Source organism: Schistocerca piceifrons, chromosome 1, assembly GCF_021461385.2.
Source record: "Schistocerca piceifrons isolate TAMUIC-IGC-003096 chromosome 1, iqSchPice1.1, whole genome shotgun sequence".
NCBI classification, from domain to species: Eukaryota; Metazoa; Arthropoda; class Insecta; order Orthoptera; family Acrididae; genus Schistocerca; species Schistocerca piceifrons.
Genome location: NC_060138.1, coordinates 676,462,216 through 676,476,778, shown reverse-complemented (window position 1 = coordinate 676,476,778; position 14,563 = coordinate 676,462,216). Strand labels below are relative to the sequence as shown.

Genomic DNA, 14,563 nt, shown 5'->3' with positions numbered 1-14,563 from the left:
GAATTGTCGAAACCCACTTACTTTCTTCCACTGTTCAGATGACTATAAGGGCACGTCCAGAAAGCCAGTAAACAGAAGTATATAAGTCTGGAAACGGTCCTAAGTATTACTGAAATGTTTTTTTGCAAAACATGTGTATTTCGTATGTGGCTTCCTGCATTGACTGATAAAAGGGTTCATCCCCAAAAATAATGCTACTATCGTAACATACTACGTAAGACAATATTTAGTGCCGGCCGCTGGTGGCCGAGCGGTTCTGGCGCTACAGTCTGGAACCGCGCGACCGCTACGGTCGCAGGTTCGAATCCTGCCTCGGGCATGGATGTGTGTGTTGTCCTTAGGTTAGTTAGGTTTAAGTAGTTCTAAGTTCTAGGGGAGTTATGACCTCAGCAGTTGAGTCCCATAGTGCTCAGAGCCATTTGAACCATTTTTTGAACAATATTTAGCAGCGAAATTGAAGTTACTGGAATTATTTGAGATACTTTCTTACAATGTTTGTCACAATCTTTTCTCACCAAAATGCCATTGAAATGTTGTCTGTTTCATGTCATTTTCATTTACACGTAAATGTATGCCTTGAAACTGTAGCAAGTAAATGGTAGTGTGTCAGTTAAGATAAAGAAACAACTGTGGAAAAACTGGATTCATCGCGTTGGTGTACACCGCCTTCACTGACACCACAAAGGTATACTGCAGACCAGAAGCCTGAACAATACTTTTCTTCATCCAGTCTAGGTCTACGTTCCTATTAAGCACTGACAATAGTGTTCATGAGGATGGCCTTGTATATCTCCATGGACCTGAGACCTTAGAGAAATGGGTGAATATGATAAGTGAAACAGAGTACTTAGGTTTTTTCAGTCCAACTGCCTCACTCTTTGACCGAGATAGGACAAATGAAATTGTGGCTTCTTCAGTCGGAGAGAGCTGACGTGACTTTTGTCGGTAGAAAGCCAAATAACGTCATAAACTAAGGGTCAAAAAACAGAGATAAAACCGATGTTCCAGTGATAATCACAACAGCTTACTTAGGGGTCTGCTATTGACGCCGATGAAGGCCACTGCAATCTCTGCCGAAACGTCGGTTTTATCCACCCTATAATAATTACTGAAACTTCATGTGCATTGTACGATCAACATGCTTCGTTTAAACGTAGAATCTCTAGGATATCTTTAGAATGTGATCTTTTACAAATGAATTAGTTATGATGTTGATCCGAGTCATCTTTTGGAAATTGCACGAAAGTAGGTCTGTAAAAATTGGTGTGTGTGAAGAAATTTTCGAGTTCTTCCAGCATAATTTGTACATCCTTCGAATTTTAGTACACGCCATGAAGGCACCTTGCAAATCTAAGACATTTTGTGTTGTTTATTTCATCTGAATGTTATTTACTCTCTAAAAGTGGTAGTCCATTTTGCCTCAACTTGTGGTATTCGTCGATCTGGCATATATGTACCTTTGTTATAGATCTTTGGCAATAGGTGCATTTTACAGTAAATTAAAAAGAATGAATCTACCAGAGGGCGTGTTTGACAGTACTTATCTACTACTATTAATCACGAAATCATAGACAGAACAAATGTAATACCTTAAGAACGTCACCAGTTTGTGGTTATACGAGTATTTAAAGAATGGCATTTTCTTTTTACTTCAAAATCAATTCTCTATTTTTTGTCTAGCAATTAGCTAATTTCGTCACAATGGGCACTATCCAGCTCCACCACAATAACATGAAAAAAAAGCAACATGATTTGGCGTCCATAAAAGTTTCACAAATGCGCACCAATTGTGTCTCCATTTCAGTGGTCACGTTAACGTATTTTCATGTATCATGTATGTCTGTTGCCACAATGACAGAACGCGCATAAGGGTTGTACTTTTTTCCCTTTTACACGAGGATTTCAAATCTGTGTTATACCTGTAACTACTATTGTTTTGCGGAACTGTTATTAGCGACGCCAAAATGTGTTGCTTTTGCGTCACACTGAGATGTGCATCATATCCCGTACCTGAGGTCTATGAGTAATGTCTGATTAGTAATCAAAACCGCCTAGATTCGGGGTTCGAAGCCCGCCACCGCTTAAATTTTGATTAGTAATCAGCATTAGCGGCCGAAGGCTTCCTGCATATTAAGTCACCATCATTCTGCCAACGGACTTGTCAAAGAGGGCGGAGGAGCGGAGAGACGTTCAGCGCTCTCTCTTATCCTTCAGGTGGGAAGCTGCTCCTAAAAGTGGGAAAATCTTCAATGATCAACGGCATGAGGATGCAAAGCACAATAGAAACCACTGCATTAAAGACACGTAATGTGTGTCCAGAGGACATCGCCTATAACTGAAATAGTGTCTTGATGATCTCTCCATTGGCAAAAGATTCCGGAATAGTCCCCCATTCGGATCTTCGGGAGGGGACTGCCAAGGGGTAGGTGACCTGGCGAAAAAGATTGAATAACCAATGGAATGTCAGAAGCTTGAACGTGGTAGGGAAGGTAGAAAACCTGAAAAGGAAAATACAAAGGCTCAGTCTACATGTACTAGGGGTCAGTGAACTGAAATGGAAGAAAGAAAATGATGTCTGGTCAGATGAGTGTAGGATAATATCAACAGCAGCAGAAAATAATATAGCATTAGTAGGATTCGTTACGAATAGGAAGGTAGGGTAGACAGTATGTTACTGTCAATAGTTCAGTGATAGGGTTGTTCTTTTCAGAATCAACAGCAGACCAATACCGACAACGGTAGACCAAGTATACATGCCGACGTCGCAAGCTGAAGATGAAGAGGCGCAGAAAGTATATGAAGATATTGAAAGGGTAATACAGTACATAAAGGGAGATGAACATCTAATATTCGTCGGGGACTGGAATGCAGTTGTAGGTGAAGGAGTAGAAGAAACGTTTACAAGAGAATATGAGTTGGGACAAGGAGTGAGAGAAGAGAAACACTAATGAGTTCCATAATAAATTTCGACTAGTAATAGTGAATATTCTGTTCAAGAATCACAGGAGGAGGAAGTATACTTGGAAGAGGCCTGGTGATATAGGAAGATTTAAGGTAGATTGCATTATAGTCAGACAGAGAATAACTTAGTAGAAAATTCAGTTGGAGAGGAATGGACATCTTTAAAAAGGACAATCACAGGAGTTGGAAACAAAAATATAGGCACAGAAAAGGTAACAGCGAAGACCATGGTTAACAAAAGAAATACTTTAGTTGATAGATGATGAACGAAGTATAAAAATATTCAGGGAAATTCAGGAATACAGAAATATAAGTCGCTGAGGAATGAAATATATAGGAAGTGTAGTGAAACTAAGACGAAATGGCTGCATGAAAATTTGAAGAAATCGAAAAAGAAATGACTGTCGGAAAGACTTACTCAGAATGTAGGAAAGTCAAAGTAACCTTCGGTGAAATTAAAAGCAAGGGTGGTAACATTAGGCGGCAACGGGAATTCCACTGTTCATAGCAGAGGAGAGAGCGGATAGGTCGAAAAATAACATTCAAGGCCTCTATGAGAGGGAAGATGTGTTTGACGCACATGAAGAATAAAGAGTAGTCGATTTAGAAGAGATAGAGGATCCGGTATTAGAATCAGAATTTAAAAGAGGTGTGGAGGACTTACGATCAAATAAGACTGAATCGTTAGATTATATTCCATGAGAATTTCTAAAATCATTGGGGGCCGTGGCAACAAAACAGCTATTCACGTTGGTGTGTAGACTGTATGAGTTGGGGACATACTATCTAACTTTCGGAAATCATCAGCACAATTCCGAAGATTGTAAGAGCTGAAAAATGTGAGAATTATGCATACTCAGTTTAACAGCTCATGCATCGAAGGTTCTGATAAGAATAATGTACAGAAGAATGGAAAAGAAAACTGAGGATGTGTTAGATGAGGATCAGTTTGACTTCAGGAAATGTAAAGGCACCAGAGAGGCAATTCTGACATTGTTGTTGATAAGGGAAGCAAGACTAAAGAGAAATCAAGACACGTTCTTGGATTTGTCGACCTGGAAAAGGGGCGCGCAAGGGTAGCCGCGTGGTCTGAGGCGTCTTCTCACGGTCCGCGCGACTCCCACGTCGGAGGTTCGAGTCCTCCTTCGGGCATGGGTGTGTGTGTTGTCCTTAGCGTAAGTTAGTTTTAGTAAGATTAAGTAGTGAGTAAGCTTAGGGACTGATGACTTCAGCACTTTGGTCCCATAAGACCTTACCATAAATTTCCAAAAATTTCTTGGAAAAGACATTCGACAATGTAAAATGGTGTAAGATGTTCGTAGCTCTGAGAAAAATAGGAGTAAGTTATAAAGAGAGACAGGTAATATACAATATGTACAAGAGCCATGCGGGAACAATAAAAGTGGACGACCAAGAACGAAGTGTACGGATTAGAAAGGGTGTAAGACAGGGAAGTACTCTTTCGCCCCTACCGTTCAGTCTGTGCATCGAAGATGCAGTGAGGGAAATAAAAGAAAGTTTCAGACGTGGAATTAAAATTCGAGGTGAATGGGTATCAATGATACGATTCGCTGATGACATTGCTATCCTGAGTGAAAGTGGAGGTGAAATACAGACTCTCCTAAGTGGAATGAACAGTATAATGATTGCAGAATATGGATTGAGAATAAATCAAAGATAGACCAAAGTAATGAGAAGTAGTAGAAATGAGAACAGAGAGAAACTTAACAACAGGATTGATGGTCACGAAGTAGATGAATTAAGGGATTATACTACCTAGGCAGTAAAATAACCAATGACGGACGGAGCAAGGAGGACATGAAAAGAAGACTAGCACTGGAAAAAAGGGCATTCCTGGCCAAGAGAAGTCTACTAGTATCAAACACAGGCCTTAATTTGAGGAAGAATGCACGTCTGGAGCACAGGATTGTACGGTAGCGATACATGGACTGTGGAAAAATTGGGACAGAAGAGAATCGAAGCATTTCAGATGTGGTGCTACAGACGATTGTTGAAAGTTCGGTGCACAGATAAGGTAAGGAATGAGGAGGTTCTGCACAGAATCGGAAAGGAAAGGAATATGTGGAAACACTGACAAGGGGAAGGGACAGGATGGTAGGACATTCGTTAAGACATCAGGGAATGACTTCCATGGAAATAGAGGGAGCTGTAGAGGGCAAAAACTGTAGAGGAAGACAGACATTGGAATACACCCAGTAAATAATTGAGGACGTAGGTTGCAAGTGCTACTCTGTGGTGATGAAGAGATTGACACAAGAGAGAAATTCGTTAAAGTCCGTATCAAACCAGTCAGAAGAGCGATAACAAAAAACAAAAACAAAAAAAAAATAAAAAGAAATAAATAAATAAAAAAGCTGAAACCATAACAATTTTACTGTGATGTACCTTTCTAATGCCGAAGCGAACTAAGTTGGCTAATTACAGATAATGAGAAAGTATTTCAAAATAAAAGAAAGGCCTATGCGGCAAAAGGACTTTGTTTAGGAAATTTTAAGCAGATGTGGACCGATAAACACAAAAACTTTTGTGGTAATTCTTTCAGTAGGGATCGCTTACAGGTTGTGTAATATCGCTCCTACGAATAGCTACCGTAAAGAAACGATGCTGTCGTGCGCAGTATTTGAAAATCACTGAAGGGTCTGGCGTAAAAGCGACTCTTTAACCTTCTCAGCCATGAACTTAGATTGTGTGAATGACATTTTTTGGTAGTGAGTGCATTGTTCTGGGAGAAAGAGAGATTAAAACACTAAAATTTATAAATTGGTGTGGTTCATCAAAATTTTAGAACATGCTCAAAATGAATGCTATTTACATCACAAAAATCTGAAATACGTGCAATATTCCTTAAATTCAATATCAAGCACCCAAAAAATGAAAAAAATTCCACTGGAATGTGAAAATATAGATCGTTACCGAATATAGTCCCGATGCCTCACCGAAAAGAAGAAATACTTGCTATATTGTTGTGATGAAATTAACAATTACTTATTCAATGGTATGTCCGCCTACGCAGCTCAGTGGTCAACGTGTCTCGGTACTTTGCAGAAGATTTTCGGTACTGCCTGGGAGTTTTCTTTGGTAGGAAGACTGAAGTCGGGCACCCTAAGTCTCGTGACGCCATGTGAGGAGTTACTTGATTGAGAAGTAGTGGCCCAAAGTTTAGAGAGTGAAAATGGCCGGAGGAGCAATGTACTGACTCCACTCCCCTCCATACCGCATCCTGCGACGCTTTTGGCTGAGTAGGAAACGGCGGTCGGTCGGTCGGTCCCGACTGGTTAATCAGGGCTAGAACGCAGAGATCTGCTAGCTTTGTTATATATAGAGTATATTAGCGTATTACAGCATGATCCAAACACGTTTCAGTTCAAAATTACTGAAAACAGAAATTATAAACTCTCCGCTTTTTAATCACTACGAAAAAACCGACAATTAATTTTCTGATGGGTCGAATATTCATTCTATAACAGGGAGATTTCGTAGCCGCCAGCTTCTTATTGGCTAAATTCAGAGCCTTTTATTCTCTTCTTGCCTCCGAAGAGCCAAAAGTTCCAAACATATTAGTCCGCAGCTCGTGGTCGTGCGGTAGCGTTCTTGCTTCCCACGCCCGGGGTCCCAGGTTCGATTCCCGGCGGGGTCAGGGATTTTCTCTGCCTCGTGATGACTGGGTGTTGTGTGATGTCCTTAGGTTAGTTAGGTTTAAGTAGTTCTAAGTTGTAGGGGACTGATGACCGTAAATGTTAAGTCCCATAGTGCTCAGAGCCATTTTTTTCCAAACATATTAAATGAAATTTACCCCTAGATTCTACCACAAAGAAAAACGCACGACGGAAATCTAACTACTGGCTTCAGATCGACCGATCATTGTTTACGCTTCACTCAGTTTTTCCTAGTTACTCTCTCTCTTACAGGGTACGAGAGGTTAGAGATCACAGGAGGAGGGAATGCGTGCTGCCATGCACATTTATGCACATTCTGGGGAAGTTTAACGAACTAAGTAGCTGCACAGGTTCACAAAAGTTTAACGTACTCCTGAACTGCACTTGACATGGAATACATATAAAACAAACCTGAAACTACAGTTCCTTGCCGGCCGGTGTGGACGAGTGGTTCTAGACGCTTGTCTGGAACCGCGCGACCGCTACGGTCGCAGGTTGGAATCCTGCCTCCGGCATGGATGTGTGTGATGTCCTTAGGTTAGTTAGGTTTAAGTAGCTCTAAGTTCTAGGGGACTGATGACCTCAGATGTTAAGTACCATAGCGCTCAGAGCCATTTGCACCATTTGAACTGTTCCTTACAAACAAACTGTAGTACCTTAACGATCATCACTATTCATCAAGGATTGGGCTGACGAAGGAACACACGCAAAGATTCAAACGCACAGAGTAACTGAAAGCGAAGTTCACCTTTTTCCAGTAATGCTTGAATCGTCAGAACCGACTTGTGAGTCGCGCCGAAAATAATCATGAATGTTAAGTGAACACCTGATGCGTGAAGTGAATCGTGGCCATTAAAAGAACAAGGTCGGTTTCATCTGAACGTAAGAAGCATGGTAGCGGAAATATCACCGGCGAGAATGCCGCACTGCTCCTGACGATAGAGGTTAATCGTTATACTGAATCTAACATAAAACATAACTAACTCCCATCTAAAATCAGCGTTCAGTTGCACACAGAAGCGGTTCGTTATCCGTAGGGAACAGTGACTCTCTGCTGCGACTTATGTCGTCAATGTCCGGAAACTTCTGTCCAAGTCCAAAGTGCCTCGCCTCTGCGTACCGTGATCGAACGAACTTGGAGGGGCGGATTGACCAATAACCAAGATGAATTCTCCCGTGGAAGTAGGCATCTCCTCCAATCAGAAGAGAGGAGGGACAATGCCTGGTTCCTTCGCCTCAGAATTTCCCACTCGGTATAACAGGCAAAATGCGAACACGGTGTCCTTAACGCGTGAGTCCGGATGAACCAGTCACGTTGCCATACGTTTAACATCCTTGGGGAGCCAACTGTCTGGCTACACGCCGGCTTGGTAGATTGCATTTAACCGTCTTTCCAAGGCTTCTATTGAAAACTTACACCACGAATTTCCATCTGAATTCGCACAGTCGCCTGCGTTTTTAATTACGGCAACAATTATCCAGTCCAGCGATCACTCACGTTTAGGACAGGTGGTTACCGGTACATAGTGTGTTCAGTATCAGAAGACGCAAAAAAGAGAATAAAACACGGCTTCGGCTCCCACCGTGATATTCTTCCCTGACATACAAAATATGACAAAACGAAGACAGAGAAAAGCGCTCTGGCTACTTGTTTAAACCACCAAATTGTAAAAACCACAAAATCAGATGATAGGTGGGCTGATGAGTGGCTTTCAATTATTTTTACTAGCTGTATCCGGAGAACTTCGTTCCGCTTCTGAAAATCTGTATATGTTACAGCTGACCAGCTAGACGTTTTGCCAAATAAATTATCTCTAGTGTATAAGAATAATGTGTACGTGTAACACAATGTACACCCAGCGAAATTCGTTCCGCCTCCGAAAATCTTTATATCTTACAGCTGACACGGCAAACGTTGTTTCACCATATAAACTATCTCTAGTCTCTAAGAATAATGTATACATGTAACACAATGTATACGTGTAACACAATAGCCGTTGTTGGCGGGAGCTCGTGACACAAACAATAATAATGGCCGAAAACTGTGTAGGGAGTGAGAAACGGCTTAGGGGGAAATCCGGCACTATCGGCCACTATTAGTTCTAGTGTTTCTACGGTAGATCACGCGGATTTAACAATTGCAGCCGATACACGGCACGTCCATAAGTGCCGCGCGTGAATAGCCGAGCGGTCTGGGGCGCTGCAGTCATGGACTATGCGGCTGGTCCCGGCGAAGGTTGAAGTCATCCCTCGGGCATGGATGTGTGTGTTTGTCCTTAGGATAATTTAGGTTAAGTAGTGTGTAAGCTTAGGCGCTGATGACCGTAGCCGTTAAGTCCCATAAGATTTCACACACATTTGAACATTTCCTCACGTCCGTGAGCGTACAAACATAGCGGAAATGTCGTGTCGAAATGTATTCGCCAGCATTATGAATAAGGCCAAGCGCACAAGCATCGATTTTTATCATATATAAAAATATTGTACGATTAAATTCTTTTAGAGGACCAAAGGAGAGCATAGGAACTTCTTTGTTTCACTAAAATAATTTGATCGTACGATATATTTCCATACGATTAAAATCGATGTGTGTGCGCTAGGCCTAAATGTCGGTTTGGCGAATGACGCGTGCTACCTAGTTAACTTCTCGGTCTATTTACGTCGATTCAAAGAGGGATATCTTAGTCGTTGCTTTTGGTACGTTTTCTTCGATTACCTGTCTATCGAATAGTGAAAGACTATGAGCGGTAGACACCCGGCGGGGATAACTGATCAAGTGATAATTGATCAGTTATCGACTGGGGTGAAATTTATTAAATTACTAAAATCGCTATTAAAAATAGGGGTTGGTGGTAGAAGGATGAAAATTTAGGGTTGTGTGTATTTTTTAATTCCACATCATGAAAAAAATAAAAATAAAAACTTCTGTTGAAAAAATGGGAAAACAATTTTTGGGGTGGACCACCCTTATCACGTAGGGGTAATGAAAATAGATTACGACCGATTCTAAGACTTACCGAATATACATGTAAAATTTCAGCAGAATCGATCGAGCCGTTTTGGAGGAGTATGGCAATTAACACTGTGACACGAGAATTTTACATATAAGAAGTTCGCAAAGACATGCTCACACTTCCATAACTAACGTCTCTTAAGCAGATGCTGTTACCGACTGGGAACAGTCACACACAGAAGCATATGGTGTAAAATATATGCGACTATCAGGCGAAAAGATTTTAGTTTATTCCCTGAATTAAAAAAAATTGAATTTGGGTAAGGTATGAATGCTACGTCAGTACTGAGGAGGTTAAATAAAACGAAAACAGAGGCGGAAAACCTAGTTGGACTCTGAGGGTCTTCCCCTGTCGAGTCTGGAGCTGGAGCTTCTGGAAGAAGCGCGTCTCGTGGAGCGACGCTGCGCGGCGCGGCGCAGTGTGTACACAGAAGGCGGCGCCGGCGTCTGCGACGGCAAAGCAAACGCAGCGCCTGTCGGCCCCAGAGGGCGGCGCCCGGCCCCGCGGCCCCTGCCGCGCCGCTACCCGCGGGACACACGGCACTGATCCGCCGGCCCTCACGCAGAAACCGCGGCGTCTGCACAGCGCCGCGCGGACACCACGGCTTTCATTTTTTTTTCTTCCAGCGTCGACATTTCTCTGTTTGTTCTGGGACAGTACCACTCGCATCAGAGTATCAGCGAAGTGTACTGGAAATACTCACCTAAGAAGCAAAAGCAAGAGGAACGTATTCACTGGTAAACGCCAGAAACACACTTCATTGCGATTCATCCATCTATTGAAACTCTCATGCACTCGAAGCGAGCGTAAATTTTTCAGAAGTGAAAAAAAGTTTATTGGTTTTTTTAGTTTAGCTCTCAAGTGGGGCGCTGGTTTTTGTAATACGAGCGGTCACGCTTCTCATTTTGTGCATACGTAAAGAATAGCTGTCTTAATTAAACGTTACATTACGTGAGCTAAAGCACTGTTTATTTAACAATAATGAAATAAACTTTCATTATATCACTCTGATGCCCCGTGCAAGCGCTACCCCACAACAATAACACACTCTAGGCACTAAACAGCGCATTTGTGTCAGACCACAGCCAACCGTTTATTCGATTGCTAATTATCTCGTATACAATTGTCTCATTGTGAGATTTTTGCGCTATCTCGGAATCTGGGTCATTTTCGTACACCGACAGTACATTTTTTTCTCATAAAGCTCGCTGTATATTTTATATTACTGCCGCTCACTTAGACATATGACTGCACAGTTTAGCGCTGTGTTAGCTGAAGCAATATTAAAGGAATTTGACGGTATCTTCCCTTTTTATTTTAGTTTTAGCTTGAACAGTCCACGTCCTCAGTAACCAGCTGCACAGCATGTTAACTACTTTGGATGATTTTGTACACATCCCACCAACTTATCTCTCGTTCTGGAAAGAACCTGTAAACTTCCTTTTTAAAATGCTGTATTTATTACATCTCCATTTCCATTTTATCATACTTCTGTGACACCACGGTTCAACTGCATCTAGTTTAATGCAAAGTATTTCTTTCTTACACGTGTCCGAGCCAGCTCCTGCAAACATTTACGTAATCTTTGATAGAATAGATACAGTCGTAGACTTTTGTACCACATCACAAAGGAATCTGCAGTATAATTGCACGATGGCTGTTGGTTATTAAAGATCACAGAAGCAATAGTGCGGGTAATTTACTCCCGAAGATGGAAGCAGCAGTTCGAAGTCAGTCTCAAATCCTGACAGTAAAGAGACTAAAATACTCCCATGAATATATCGTGTTAATGTGCATTTACAAATGGTTCAAACGGCTCTGAGAACAGTGGGACTTAACAGCAGAGGTCATCAGTCCCCTAGAACCTAGAAGTACTTAAACCTAACTAACCTAAGGACATCACACACATCCATGCCCGAGGAAGGATTCGAACCTGCGACCGTAGCGGTCGCGCGGTTACAGACTGAAGCGCCTAGAACCGCTCTACCACTCCGGCCGGCTAACGGAGCGTCACGTACATATTTTGTCCACGTCTGCTACCTCTCATATGACAGTATCTTTATGCCAATTTTCAACAGGACAATGTTCGTCCACACATGGCACTTGTCTCTGTTGCCAGTAAGATCCTCAGATATGTCTCTGATGGCAAGTGTGGGGCCTACTCAGACCTCAGTACCGCAGTGTAGTGTCCGTGACATCAAGGACCTGGTACAGCAGCTGTTTAACAGCATGCTTCAAGAGAGCATACAACGGCTTTATGACACCCTTTCCAACCGAATCAGCGCATGCTTCCAGGTCAGAGGGGCCGGCCGTGCATTTGCAGTTTCAGCTTCCTACAATTATTAAATACGAGAAACAGCCCTCATATTTGCTCCTGTTGTATTGATGCTAAGCAATGCCTTAGTGACCATAAAGAAATTCTCTGGTGAGCTTGATTGTATTGGCACCAAACCAGGAGATTTCTCAGTCGTCAACAGTAAATTGTAATGCGTAACATGAAATATACATACAAACACACGTGCTTTTAGAATGATTCACGTACGACACAAGTGGCTTGTACGACACTTCGCCGGAACCAATACCAGGGAGGCAGACTCCGATCAACGCAAAATACGTGACATGTTCTTCATACTCCAAGCATTTCGTTGCGCGAGTTTGCAATTCCGCCTGGGTTGTCAATGACGCCTGCTCGCCTAATGAAACTGACTTTAGTATATAACGTTAGTACAGCGAATGACAAGCATAGGTATTGTTACTAGACGTCAGTACAGCAAGTGGATATTAAATTCTGTCCAGAATGGAAATACTGATCATCAAAAAAGAAACAACATTTCAGGAAGCATGGCTGCTTGCAGCGACCTGTATAATGCCGCAGACCAATTGACGTTGGTGTTCTGAAAATTCTCAGCACTTTGTAAGCTGTCCCCTACCTTGCGGATTAGAAATTTCGTATTCACGTAAGTTTACAGTAATTACTTATACTGTGAAAAATACGCCAAATAAAACAAACAGTTTTGAAGGAGAACGCGAACTAAGAGTTAATGGGGGGAAGTGAGCGTACTCAAAAGTACAGCAATGGTAGAGAAATCATTTGGCAGCAATCAGTAAATCCTCAATTATTTAAAGAATGGAACTGCAGTGTATAAAAAAGCTCCAAATGTCTGATTAATTTATCAGTGAGATACTGTTTTAAATATTTGACTTTAAGCATATAAGTGAGAAAAAGTTTAGAAGTTTGAAATTGTATTGACAGTTTGCTGAAGTCACTAACTGCTCTCATTACGAAACGCTGGACGAATTTAGTGTGAGTAACTTTCGCTCCATTTACTGTGCGGCTGGTCCCGGCGGAGGCTCGAGTCCTCCCTCAGGCATGGGTGTGTGTGTTTGTCCTTAGGATACTTTAGGTTAAGTAGTGTGTAAGCTTAGGGACTGATGACCTTAGCAGTTAAGTCCCATAAGATTTCACACACATCTGAACTTTTTTTTTTCGCTCCATTTTAAGCCAAAGCTAGTTTCTCAGGTATTTAGATGTTTATGATGTCATATCTACTGAATTATGAGTAGCACAGTCACATAATTCTTCAGGTATGTTCAGTGGTATTTGCGGACATCGTCTGCAAAAATGTGTTGCAAATAGGATTTTAATAAAGAAGCATCAGATTAAAACGTCATGCCTGATGCTGAAAATTTACTGCAAGAACAGCTAAAATGTAGTAAGCGATGAACCTTATTTCTTTCATCATTTTGTGGGTGGTTCAAAAATGGTTCAAATGGCTCTGAGCACTATGGGACTTAACATCTATGGTCATCAATCCCCTAGAACTTAGAACTACTTAAACCTAACTAACCTAAGGACATCACACAACACCCAGCCATCACGAGGCAGAGAAAATCCATGACCCCGCCGGGAATCGAACCCGGGAACCCGGGTGCGGGAAGCGAGAACGCTACCGCACGACCACGAGATGCGGGCTTGTGGGTGGTGCCAGCGAGGAAAATATTCATAAAGGTTGAAATTATGTTTAAAGTTTGTAGGAAGTCGCTAAGTGCTCTCATTTCGAAATACTGGATGAATATAGTCGAATAGTAAGCTAAACTGTATAAAGATATATAGGTACACAGTTTAAACTGTTTGTCTCACTACGTTAAACCTTTAAAATAAGAGTATAGCTTTTATCGAGGAGATTGTGACAGAATTTCAAGTTTTATTTTTAATTCGGCCAATAATTTTATGAAGTCTAATTTTTGTTGTCCCTGAAATCCGTTAGAGATGCAACCTGCAACTATAACCATGAACCATGAACCGTGAAGCATGAAACGAGTTAGTCGGTTAGTAACATAAGACACCTTTCTGAAAAATTATACGTTAGTCTTGAACTGTAAGCTTCTAGTTTCATTACGTAACAGCGTAACGAATAGCACCTTTTGGATTCTGTTAATTGCAGAAATTTGCCTTAATGTAAGTTGATAGATTTTATCTACAATAATGATCAAAGCAGACGAAATGAATTAAAATTTGTGCTGTGGCCGGGACTCGAACCCGGGTCTTCTTGCTTACTAGGCAGAAATGCCAAACCATTACACCACCACAGTACAATAGTCAACATTGCTGCACGAACTACCCAAGCTGAGTGCCCTGCCCAACACAAACTTGAATTCATTTTCCCCTTACATATTGTCAATAATAAAAAGATACTTAAATGTCTCAGGGAAATATTTAATTATAAGATTGATAGGTTTTGTTTAATAATCTGAAATTTTCTACTAACTGGGCAATATTAATAACTTCTTCGTCTCCGTCGCCTAAAGATCTCCGAGTAAACTTTATCAGCATCGAAGTTACCTTAGGATTTGAAAATCGCTTACCAAGGATGAATTCAAAGAAAAGACGCTAGTGCAAGGTGTCCATTA

At 41.5% G+C, this 14,563-nt stretch overlaps 1 non-coding gene across 1 annotated transcript; it reads right to left on the bottom strand.

Annotated features, from left to right (window-relative positions):
- Nucleotides 1-14,171: 14,171 nt before the first annotated feature.
- Trnat-agu lies at nt 14,172-14,245 on the bottom strand. Its single transcript has one exon. It is a non-coding gene; the product is annotated as a tRNA-Thr (tRNA).
- Nucleotides 14,246-14,563: the final 318 nt, after the last annotated feature.